This window comes from Haliaeetus albicilla, chromosome 8 (assembly GCF_947461875.1).
Source record: "Haliaeetus albicilla chromosome 8, bHalAlb1.1, whole genome shotgun sequence".
Lineage (NCBI taxonomy): Eukaryota > Metazoa > Chordata > Aves > Accipitriformes > Accipitridae > Haliaeetus > Haliaeetus albicilla.
This window is the reverse complement of record NC_091490.1, coordinates 25,468,527-25,481,742: the sequence shown is the minus strand read 5'-3', so window position 1 is coordinate 25,481,742 and position 13,216 is coordinate 25,468,527. Positions and strand designations below refer to the sequence as shown.

Genomic DNA, 13,216 nt, shown 5'->3' with positions numbered 1-13,216 from the left:
CAATTACAAAACTAAAAAGGCAAAGAAAGCCATCAAACTGCACAGTGCCAAAGCGCTGTTTTTTATTAATATAACAAAGTCAATCACAGTGGAAAAGTTTCAGAAACTTTTATATGTAATGCTTAATAAAAACAAGAATTTTGGCAGGACTGTGGCAAATAAAAACATTAATGCTATGAAGTAGTTCTAATCGCGTAACAGACTTTTTTTTTCTGTTTAGTTTTCATCACATTATGGACATATTGTTTATATATTGTACCTTGGCATATCTTTACAAGAGAAAGACGGTGCCGCCTTTTACAGAGAAGGCATATTTTTATTAATGTCTGTGCCCATGGGCAGTCACTGCTCATCCTGGGCCATCTTTGCTCATGATCTTTTATGACAATCATAGGATTTTTTTCTAAAATGAAGCTGTAAAAATCAGAAAAATTTAATCATCTCTCAAATTCAAGTGCAGTTGACTGAAACCCCACAGTAGAAAACGAGAGTGCAGAGGACAAGCCAGATCAGAGCATAGTGGGGAGTACAGTAAAATGTTTTCTTTGTAAATCAGACAAAAGACATGTTTACAAAAAAAAAAAAAAAAGAAAGCCTTCCATAATATTAATTTACTGCACTAATTCAAACTGAGCTGTGATTTATGAGCTCTGCTGCCTCACCAAGAAGTACTCTGACTCCCAAGCCAATACTTTGTCTTTAGTTTGTCTTTTGGCATTCAAATAAACTACAGCAAAGTACATTCTACATATCCTTAATTCAAGTTGTTTCTTCCTATTGATAGGACAACTCTTTATTCTTCCTTTTGCTGCAGTTGAGGTTTTTTTTAACTTTCAGTACTAATTTATTTCTAAGTTTCAAAATTCAGTTTGTAAAGAGTTTTTAAGAAGTAATCACTGTGGCAATTCAAATATCATCTATGTTAATCCTAACAAACTGCATTCAGATAACATTAATGGGCTGATTTACAAGTAATAAAGCAAGGATGGGACTATTCTTAATTTATCCTGCTGTATTCAGATATTACCACACATATGGTAGAGGAGATTACCAGCAGTTCTGAGACCCCCACGATTCTTCAGGCATAACAAAGCAGATTAATGACAGAGTAATAAGGTCAGCTCAGGTATAACACAACCTTTTCTCCGGGATTACTTCAGGGCTAAATTTGGCCCAACTTAACACAAAATTGCATTTTACTTGCTGATTTGGGTCATTGTCTTAAAGCAGAATAGTAGTGAATTCTCTGTCTGAAGGAGATGAAGGATCCACAACCCAGGAGACAAATCACTTATTTACTCTCTCACTAGTTCAGGTTCTAGATAACAAAAGCTAGTGCTTGCCTTCACACAATTGTTGTGAAGAGAATGGCTTGCTCTCCAGATGTAAAAGTTAAAAGTAAAGTAACACTTCTGAAGCATAATTAAACAAAGGGGAGATAGCACAGACAATATTTCTGGGGAATTTTGGGCCATTTGGGAAGAATTAAACCAATCACGTGCAGTTGAAAATAGTTACTTTAGCTGCTTAAAAAACTGCTCATTGTCATTGTGAGAAAGAAACGAAGACAGAGAACAGTAGGTGAAAAAAGCTAGTCGTGTATCTCATAACACAACTCTGTCCCAAATGAATCCACTGTTAGAGAAGATAGTTATTACCTATAAAATTAAAGGCTATAAATATAATGTAAATAGTGCTTGAGAAAAGCTGGTATATCTCCAAGATTTTATATACAATCTCTAGTTGTTTTCTGACAGATTAATTATCTCATAATAAAACCATAAAAACATTTAATTAAATGTAAAGTGAAAAGTCATGTACTCCCATGTAATGGAAACATCAGCAGTGACAAATGCTGTGCAGCTGTAGTGAATACATTGTTATACCTGTGTTTATTGGAAGGCAAAGAGAAACAGGTGTGGTCTATGGGGTAAGCAGGGATTTAAGGCAAAGGGATCAGGTTTCTAGGTCAGGGATAATTCCTGACATTTAATTTCTTTGTTTGTGGTTATACTGATTTATAAGCCTACATAACAAAAAGACGACTCCCTTGGTGGCATTGTGGGGGACTGAATTCCCCATAGTTTGTATAGCCTTTTGAGATGGAAAGTGCTTTGAAAACTAACATAGTTTACATAAAATCCTTTGTCACCTGGCTTGCAAACTGACTTCTGTGCCCAGTTTTCTAAAGGATCAGGTAAAAGACAGCGCAAAATAAGCTCTGAAATTAAAGGCACAGGGGCAGATCCTTCACTTTCCTATGTTTGTACCAACTTTAGCTACCAGCCTTTACTCCTCCCTCTTTTCCTCTTGAGACAGACACACACACATTTTTCTGACCATAGGAAAAAGACAGCTAACTCGTCTTTTCATTGAGTGATCTATGTTAAAACCCACAAATAGACAAGGGTGCCTATGATAGCACCATGGCCTCTGGTAGTTATTAATCACAGGTGAAGTGCTATTGCCTTCTGCATGCTCTAGCCAGGCACTGCATGATCAGGCATGACAGGCGAACAGAGGCTGTGACAGTTGTGTATACAATTGCTTCCATATTAGATCATAGGTATCCATTTTATTAGTGCTGGCTCTCACTAGGAAAGCAACTGTCCATTATCAGCGGAGGAATTAAGGCACCCCAATGCTAAAATGCAGCAGTACAGGTGAGACGGATAAGAGGACAGAGAGCGGAAAGCCATGGTAGAGCATCAGGGAAGCGTTCTGCGCTGCTCACGTGAGCTGAAGTTATACTGGCCACGGACACAGGAGTGACAACTTCACCCGAGGTTGTACTGGACTGAAGTATGCTAGGGAGGAGCTCATGTAGATATCATTTGGGGAACGGTGACCTGCCTCACTTTCTTGCCATTGGTAGGAAAAGCTGCAAGCCCACAGAGTGTTTCTGCAGGACTCTGAATGAAGGAGAGATCGTTGTTATAAAAAGAGATTTATTAAGCCAGATGATGAAGACTAATGCAGAAATCAAAATAAATAAACCATTACAGTCACAGATATTGGAAACTCCTTTCCACTGTGTTGTGTGAAGGAGTCAGAAGACTGCCTAGAGATTCAAAAGGGGTATTGTGGTGGAGTGCCTTCTGCCCCTGCTCCTCCACCAAGAACATATAAAATATCTTACTGTCACTGCATAACTTGCTACAGCCTTAAGAAAACGTTCAAGAAGCATTAGTGTCTTTAATCAAAGCCCTGACAATAAGGTATGCTATTTTTAACACCAAGAACCTTTTAGGAAAAATTGTTGGTTAGGTTATTTAGCACATTAATAGTAAAGTGCAACACAATGTCATCTTTTGCAATTCATTCATATTTGAATGAAATTGTTAGATACATGAATGATCGGTTTCAAAAAGGTGGAAGATTAAAATATCGCAATGTAAACAACACATCATCTGCAGATTTCTTAGGCCAATTTCCCGTATTTTCTGTCTTAAATCTTCCAGGTCACTTGAACTTTTACCATGAATGACTACTTAGCCAAAGGTGCTGCCTTTAAAGAAGAGTAGCTTTCCTACTGAGAGAGGACGGAGAGCGAATACCTTTACTACAAGAGAGATCACAGGACTTTCTAAAGCAGTGTCTGTGGAATGAACTGAAATGCTCACAGAATGTGAAAACACAAGCGTGTTGAACGGTTCCTGATGGGCTTTGTTTTGCTGAAGACGGACAGGAGGACAGGAGATGCTTAGAGCTCTGAGCAACATTCAGTTAATCAGACATCTAGACTCAGTAACCAGAATTAAAATTTTATGGAACCCATTTGTTTAAACCCAAGACAATGACATTTCTGAGATCTTAAAGGCTTGATTATCACCAGCCTGGCACATACTTATGATCCTAATATGCCATTATATTTCTGTTTCTTTGGCGTAACAGAATAAATAGCATTGATTTTAAATTGGATGGGGGAAGACTGGAAGGGGGAAAAGGAAAGTGCATATGGAGGGAAGAGGTCACTTTGTCACTTCCAGAAAATGTTGACCTGTAATTAAAAAAGATTATAAATATATTACAAAGTAAAATAAAATTGAAAAATGAAGTATCCAGAAATTCAGCTAAGGCTCCACCAGTTGATGATATTTCTCAGACTGCTTGATGAATCCTTACTTACTTACTCTTTTCATCTTGCTCAAAACGTACCAATTCTCAAAGTCAACAGTCCAGACACAACATGCTAATGCTCTCTGCCAAAGCTGACTACTACTTCATACAAAAAAGGACTATGTATATCTATAGTTTTCTGAGGGAAGGAATACAGGGCAAACTCAAATTATTACAATGTCTATCAATCTGTCCCAATTCTGCAGTGAATCCCTTCACCTGCATTAAGAAAAGTCTTACTGTTAAGGTTATTTCTGTGGGCATGGAGGAGTGTAGCACATTTTATTATTTCTGTTATTGGATTAAAGATTTTGCAATGCACTCTAAAGCACTTGAGGGCTTTCTTATGAAAGCAAGCTATAAAAGTATATTTGAAATGTTTCTCCTCTATGACAAACAGTTTTATTATAATGGAAAGACTACAGGGTATGAGCTAGAATTTATTAAGCTTTATTATGTTGAATAATGTTTAGATTAATAACAATTAGGTAGAATAAAAACATGATGTGAATGTGACTAAAAAGAAATATTTAAGCCATGTGGTAGTTATTAATAAGTCAACATAATTTTTGACAGCTATCCAAATATCTTAAGAACCTTTTCAAAGTCATGGTCCATCTAGATGCAAAATCTGTATTTATTTAAATATTGCATATCAAAAGAAAGATAAATATGCAACATCTAAGCACCAAAGTATGTGTATATTCTAACAAAAACAAGTTACCCAATGTGAAAGTCAGTGGAAAGTTTTTGACAGTACTTTTGAGAGACTTTTAAAGATTCTTGGGTGCCTAAAGATGCAGATGGATTTGTACAGGAATTTTTAAAATGTTCTAAAAGATCTACAGAATTTATGTACTTACAAAAAAATCATTTATGAGAAAAGTCCTTGCTGATGATTTAATATGCAACTAATTAATATTACATACTTTCTACTTCAATTGAAGTCTTAAGCACTAGTGCAGCACTCCATTGATTTAGATAGGGCCCAATATTGTCTTACAGGCTATTTATAGGTTTAGGTCCATGACATCTCGCACTAACACAGAAGGTGAACAATAAAACTCACCTAATTTATACATGGCTACTTTAAAAATAGGCATAACCCAAACAGCACTGTCATCATTAAATAGTAAACAGTTTCAAAACTGGAATTTGTTGTGTATTACACCGTGTACTCATAGACACCATATATGAAATAAAAAGTGCTTATGCTTCATTCACTTCCTGCCATCAGGTTATACTACATGTATTTCTGACAGAATAGAACAGGTCAATAAGGTATTACATGACAAAGGGAAATATACAGATTCATAGCTGTTTTGGTAACTTTCTGCACAAACTGACTACAGAATGGCTTTGCCAGACCGCCTGAAGGTCTCATCCCCAGACCACAGGGAAGCCAGTAGCCACAGAAAGCCATCACAAGAGGTGCGGCATCTCAGAGACGTACAGCAAAAGGACACCAGGCAACAATCACTATTTGCAGCAACAAAAATTTGTATTGGATGTAAAGAATAAATTTTTCACAGTGCTCACACTGTCAAAAGTTAAGCAGTGGAGCAGGTTGCCCAGAGAGAGAGCACAACCTCCATCCTCGGAAATTTCCAAAATCTATGTGAACAAGGCCCCAGCCTACCTTTGAAGCTGTCCCTGCTTTGAGCATGAGGCAGGACAAGGTGACTTTCAAAGGTCCACTCCAATCTTAGTTTTCTATGATTATTTTCTTGAGAAGCCTCCAGAGGATAGAGAAGATCCTTTTGTCCAGTCCCCATCTGGGTGCTGACTAAAGCTTGCCCAAAAGGTATTTATTAGAAAGTTTGATAAGAGTCAACAGAGCACTCAATATGGACACAAACTACCAGAGGCCCCAACAGATGTCATTTTCAAGGGAACAAGTTTAGCCACTAATTTGAAACAAATAACCAAAATGTTAAATGTGGCATTTGTTCTTTTATAATATGCTAAAACCTACCCTTTTTCTTTGTTGTGTGTCTCAGCATGACCAACTGAAATGTTACTGTTTTTTTCTTCTGTGCCAAAAATCTCTTCGTTTATTGATTACAGAACAGGACCTTGCATTTGTGCTATACCACCTCAATGACAAAATCAACATTTTAGTCACGTGGGAGACAAATAAGCCATAGAAAAAGAAAGAAAGAAATTCAGTCTTTGGAGATATTAGTTTTAAATACAGAGTAAAACCGATTTCTACCTCTACCTTTCTACCAATTTCTAGTAACTTGCTGCAGTCTTTCTTAAATTAATTTAGAAAACTCCTGTCAGAAAAAAATTGCAAGAAGCTTCAGTTTAAGAATACATTTAAATACACGCTTATCTTTAAGCATAAACTTAAATTCCATGAAGTTGCAAGTGCATCTATAAACAGTTAATATTAGGCATTTTTTCAATACTTTTTCTGAACGAGCATATTTGTTTCACTTTTCTGCCACATGTAGTCTCATCCCTTCCCTTCCTAAGGCTACTGATCTTACTGACAAAATGCTGCAAACCATGAACATTTCATGCTGCTACCATTATTTTCAACTGATTCAGTATCTGATGTACTGGTGGCTGCTATCGTTGTCCCCCGAAATAGTGCAGTAAAAGGCTACTTCACACAGTAAAAGAATGGAGAATTGACATGAGAAAGCAATTATGTGGGAAACATTGAATCAAGCATTCCCAGATGGTATATTTATATTGAGAATAAACTGTAAGGGAGCCAAGTTGGAAGTCTGTGAAACTTCCACCATTGTTAAAGGGACACTATCCCCTAGTCTGGGGCCCCCAAACTGCAAGAGGATTTTACAAAACTGAAGATGAAATACAAAATATCAATTAAAACTCAGTTTTTATGTTTTTTAATATAAACATCCATCTCAAGTACTAAGAAGTCTAACAGTATTATTATGCAGGGGTAAGTGAATCAGAAAATAAAACTGGATGGAGAGAAAAGTCAGGCTGAGTGTCTTCCACTGTCACAGTTTGGGCTTTGTGAAATACAGAAAACAAACTAGAGAATGACAGATCATAAAAGAAGTATTTTTAAATTGTTTCCATTGTAATAAACTGCATTGTAAGCTCAGCATTTTCTATTTTTTATAAATAGTATGAGCTTGGTTGACAGCAACCCTTTAAAGAAAACAGTCCGTTACATTAAATGTCAATGAAAAAGAATGAGTAACAGCTCAGATATAGCAACCCCAGCAGCAAGAGCAACCAAAGCAGAAAACAGATTGGGTTAAGGTCTGCAGATACTCTCAGGACTATTTACATCACAAGTTTTAAGTTTTATGAAAATAAAAGTCCCATTTTAATAAGAACAGACATTCTACTTCAGTCCAATTTAGCTTTTGGTACAATGCAGTGTAAAAATTAAAAATAATAAATCTAGCAATTTTGTACTCATCAACAGCAGTCACATTTAATAGTATATGCTTTTTCTTTCAGCAAAATTTCTGAAGACTAGAAATGGACTAAATTTGAGACATTTTGGTCTTTATTTCAGTTATCCAGACTTCAAAGTGTCTCTGACTCAGCAGCTTGGTCCACTTTCATCCCTCGCAGAAATCAGAAATATCTACATTTTTCATTTGAATAAGTTTGCATATTTATCTCTACCTGGTGATTTTAAAATTTAGGCTAAAAATGTATATTTTCTGGTGCATGTTGCCTCCAATTTGAGAAAGAACCAGAAAAGAGAAACTGCGTGAACATAAAAAGTGGAGAGAAAAAGCTTCTCTAGACATTTTTAAACCTCCTAAATATCTGGGTGAAGTTTCGAACCAGTTATTTCAGCTGTCAGCCATATTGAGGCAAACCTACTGCAAATCTGAATGGAGTGAATTAGAAATCAAGAATAAATATGGTGTGATGAACACATAATGCAAACTGTAACTATGTTAAGATACCAGTGAGCTGTGGTGTATTTGCAAGTATTGTAAATATTTTAGCATTTTCATCCTTAAAATAGAAGTTGGTTAACAATGGAGAATGAAATTTCAATAGAAGCTAAAGCAAAGCAGACATTACCATAATCTTGGGACTTTATATAGTATTTTCAAAAGTGCCATTAAGTTATAGTACACATGCAAAATTGTCCTTTTCTTAGAGAAAAGCATGGCTGGGCATGACTTGACAACAGCTCTATAGTCATTACACTCACTTTACACACACACTAGCAAGCCTACCTGCTGCCTTATTTTATCCCGTTTATTCACAAACCTGATGGCCAAATGAAATGTTTTGTAAAGCCAGTCATCTATTCCACTTGACAAAAAAAAGTATGTTAGAAAGATTTGAAATGGTCATTAGAGAAAAGGAAGACGGTTCTGGTGAATAGTCAGAGCCTGGGACAAGTTGAGTTTTGGACACCAAGGACATTACTCATGTAAAAGCCTGGGCTCTGCTTCCCTCAGGAATGGGCAAAGTTCCCAGTTCCTTCAGACATCTGTTTGATATTACTAGACTCACTAGGGAAGGATTCAAGGAGTGCAGAGCTGGCTCAGAACATCTCAGCCATGGAAGCAAAGTCCAATTTTCTGGCAAACGGAGTTTAGGGAGCTGGAGGGGAAGAGGATTGGAGAGGTCAGCTGGATTCAAGAAGAAATCAGGGACAGAGTAGTTCCAGGGCAGGAAGGATCTCCAAGGTTAGCCAAACACCAGGATGGAGAGAGGAGAGTGCAATCTCAGGAGAATCTAGACGCAAGCAGAAAGGCATCAGACAGGCCTGGGTGGAGGGGGCTACAAGAGAGCTGTGGAGCACAGTGGAGACGGACACTGCCCTTCCTTTCTCCTTCTTCCCTACCTGTACTACTTGTCAGTCCTCCCCTGTTTGCTTGGAATAAAGGACTGCTAATTCTGCCAGGATGTCGGCGATACCTGCTCTCCTCTCTGCTTCCACCCCACACCAGTGGAAGTGTCCTCTTCCTCCATGCCATGTGCCTACTGCTCACTCTTGATCCTTCCCCAAGCTCCTGAAGAAATGAGAGAAGAGACCAGTGCCAGGGGCCAGTCTGGACCTGGTGTCTACAGTGGAGAAGGAAGACTAGGGATGGGCTGAAGAGGCAAAGGCAAGTGTGGGAACAGCTTTGCAGCCAGCTGCAGAAGAATGAGTCCCCAGTGTGGGACCTCCCCCAGCCCTTCACTGCGGGGCAGGTGGTGCTGACACTGCTCAGGATGAAGAGGCCAGTGCTCATTGCCTCAGCTTCAGAGGGTGTGGGCAGACATGGTCCCTCCAGAGGACGTCTAAGAGCTGGCAAGGGACAGGAGGAAGGGCAGTGTTGGACTGGAAGGAAATCTGGTAAAGAAAATGAATCTAGTGAGAAAAGTAATTTTAGGGAGTTGCGACAAGGGAAAAAAAGGCATCAAGATGATTATATAAGTTCCTGGAAAAAGTGGGTGAAATGGGAGAAAGGGAGACTTTATCCTCGAATAGGAAGATACCTTTCTGAGCTACACAGTGTGAATAGATAATTTCAGGAACCAAGAGATAATATGAATAATCATTTCTTCATATGATCCCAGAACTTAAGTGACACCCAGAGGAAACACTGTGCTGGGGAATACCTAGTCAAATGAACTGCAGGGAGGTGGCAGTGAACCTGAAATCACTTTCATTTATAGGAATAGTTTGGCTATTTTGGAGAAGTTTTCTGGAGATTTGTTAGTTCAGCATCCATCCTTCTGAGTCACAAATATTGCAGTAGCTAGCTGATTTTGACACCCTCACAGACCACAGTGTATCAGAATTCACAACTGGCTGATTTGACTAAGCTGGCAACAACAACAAAGTTTGTGGTCCAGGGACGGCATCCAAACTCTTAACACAAAATGATTGCCCACAGCCAGGCCTGTTTGGGTGTCATCAGCATTCAGAATCATCGCCATAGCCTAGAAGACAAATAAACCACTAACACCTGAGGGAGGGAAAACTGAAATGAGCACAACACTGCTTTCTTTCTCCTCCTGCTGGGTGAGCTCCTAAGTTACCCTAAATCATACAACAAGCATATGGCATGTCTGGCAGATTAGTGGTGGCACACACAGAGCTGCACATATCTGGCCCTCTGGTGCATCAGTTGGTATGTGCTGGCCAGACAGGCGCTACCCACAGCCCTGGGAGAGCCCGCCTCAAGCCACGCCATGGGCAGCAGGACATGGCTGCTCACAGCAGCTGGCACCAGATATAATGGTGGTGGCACAAAATATCCCACAGATCCCACTGAATGAAAAACTCCATCGAACTCAATAGCTGTTTGTATGAGTAGAAGTTGAGTGTGGCCATTGCGATGCGACCCAGTAATAATATTGCAGGGACTGGTGAGAAGGAGAATAGTGGTAGCACACAGCAAATAAAAAAATGCGAAATCTCTGCATCTGCTTGAAAGAAAATGCAGCAGCAGAGTCTGTTATCTGCATAATTTTCCCAAACAAGCTACAGGGCTGCACTCGGATTTCAGACAGTAGATCTGGGTCTTCTCTAACTGAAACAAATGGGGTTTTGCCAACTGCTTCAAAGGAAGTGTTTAAAAATGAGACCATTAAACAGCTAAGGGAGCTGATGTAATCACATTTTAACCTAATTATCCTTTCCAATATGTATTTGTCAGCATTTAATCCCATCTGCCATTGTGCTGCCCAAGTGCCTAAATTGTATAGGTCCCTCAAGAGTTCTCTAGTCTTGGCTAACCTAACAAATTCTGTGCCATATGCAAATTTCAATTTGCAAATATTCTCCCTGATTTCCAGACTCTATTAAACAACTGGTCTTATTATGGGCACTCCTCAGTTAATTCTTTGCCACTTTGGAATTTTACCAATTTTAATGTTTTATTTTCCACCGCCGTACCAATCTCTAATCTATGAGAACAATCTACCTCTAAACCTTTGTATACATAGATGCTTTACTAACCACTTTTGAGAGACTTTGAAAAAACACTTAAAAAATTAAAATACCATAAAACAAACAGTCCCTTTATTCACTCTTATGTTGACATAACAAACAGATACTAGTAAATTTGAGGGGTTTTTTTTCTTTTCACTAAAATATTCCTCTATTGCTATTATAACTACTTTTTATTTCTGTAGATGTTTTATTATTGTCTCTATCTACTATTTTAGTCCATTTACCTGGGACTTCAGTGAAGTACTCTAGTTCCCAATTTCTAGGAATAACTTTTATAATTTTTTAATAAATAGGTACAATATCTACTATCCAAGCTGATATAAATTCATGTAATGGCATATCTTGTTTTCTGGAAGAAAATAATCTGTGCCTCAACCAATCTAATTTAATTCAAATATAACTACAGCCACAGTAGGACAAAACCAGTTACAACAGTACACAACAGTATAAAAAGTTATAAACTTTAATACTAAATGACAGTTAGGTTTTTATGATTTAAGATTATAGGCCCATGATCTTTTTTTTTCTGTAACTCTGATTCAGCAAGGCATTTTAAGGTGAAAGATCCTAATCCTCATTTTCACTACAGACTCTTTAGTAACACTTTTGCAGGGGAAAAGAATCTTAGCATGCACAAAAATCAGTTCCAGTTGGATTACACATATGCTTGAGTCCCATGTTGACTTGAAGCTTGAAAGGAAAAATAGTATGTATTTCACTTGCATGAAAAGTCTGTTGATATAATCCAAAGTAGAAAACAGTTTTCATTTGTATCAAGCAAATGTCTTGGAGAATAGTAACTTGAACGGTTATTTCAGCTGATGGATGTAGGTAGCTAAATTTGTTTGAGCATTTACTCCCTGCGTTTCAGAGACAGACCTATGCTAAGAGCAGAATTTAACATTTGGAACCACAGGAATGGTTCGTTACTATAAATGTCTGCAATACCAATCAAGAGAGATAATGTTCTAGTCAGCATAATAATTAACATTTAACTGACTTGCAAATGTAAAAACCAGGACCCTCAACATACAGGCATCAATGAATTGAAAGAAACAGGCATCTGAATTTTTTTAACTACTTGAATTCCTCCCTCTAGAGGACTACTGTAATGCTTAAGGGGAACAATAGCACATTGCAGTACAGTGAACAGTGTAATACATCTAGTAAATGGAGATTATACCTTCTGTCGTGCCTGGTATACCTTTTGTACTCTGAGAGACGGCCAAGTTTACTGCATCTGAATAGGAAAAAAAGTAGAGGATTCCATCAGCAAGCTCAAATATAAGTTAAAAGCAACAAAGTGACTGCGGTGTAATTCTTACTGTTTATATATGCCAGAATAATATCAACAATCTTTTTCCAGTACAACCGCCAACAAGCAAGGAATAGTACTAGACTAAACACAGAATGTAAAAGAGCATAGAGAATTGGGGTCTGTGCTAAAAGAAATGTGAAACTCCAATGAATGGAGCAGAATGAATTGCAGACCATTCAGAGCATCGTTATAGGTTTCCCACATGGGCACTAACAGTGGAGTTCCATGAGGTTTTGGCAACAGTACAATTTGCAACAACAACAAAAAGATTTTGCTGAATTATTTAAGCATGAAATCAACATACCTCAGACAAAAATAGCCAATGTACATTAAGCAAAATAACTTAAAGCACTGAATCTGAGAGGGAATGCAGTGGCTTTCGTTCACATTGGTATACTCTTGTTTCTCTGGAAATGCAACCTGAATGTAAGTCAAGATATCCAAGGCAGAGTATTAGAGGGAAAATATGGCTGAAGAGGTTTTTGTGCAGTGCATCCCCTAGGGCTGGGAGAGGGAGGAGTTTTACAAGGAAATATACCTCCTTTTCCTCCCCTCCTTTTGCTCCGTTTAGCTTTGATAAATTCCTTACTAGGATCTGTGATCCCTACAGCCCCTGGTTTTATTTGCTTGTTTATTGTTGTTGTTGTTCACAGAACACAAGTGCCTGTGGTGTTTCAGGGATGAGAAGCTAGCTTTGCAGGAAACACATCTTTTCACCTTAGAAGAAAATTAGTTGAGGGGAAAAAGGAAGAGAACAACGATTGCCTTTTGCTGGCAACTCAGATTTGGTTTGTTTCCCATTTTCTTCCCCTTTCCTGCACACTACTCTCAGAATATAAATATCTAGATTTTTTTAGAACTTCTGTTGC

The 13,216-nt window shown here is 38.1% G+C and overlaps 1 long non-coding RNA gene across 4 annotated transcripts in view; it reads right to left on the bottom strand.

Moving 5' to 3' along the window:
• The window catches only part of LOC138686430 (uncharacterized), a 74,921-nt gene extending 66,424 nt beyond the window's left edge, over nt 1-8,497 (bottom strand). For all 4 annotated transcript variants that reach the window (XR_011325807.1, XR_011325808.1, XR_011325810.1 and 1 more), the window contains exon 1: nt 8,313-8,497. This is a non-coding gene — a long non-coding RNA (uncharacterized lncRNA). The remainder of the gene's footprint in view (nt 1-8,312) is intronic.
• Between the last annotated feature and the right edge of the window lie 4,719 nt (nt 8,498-13,216).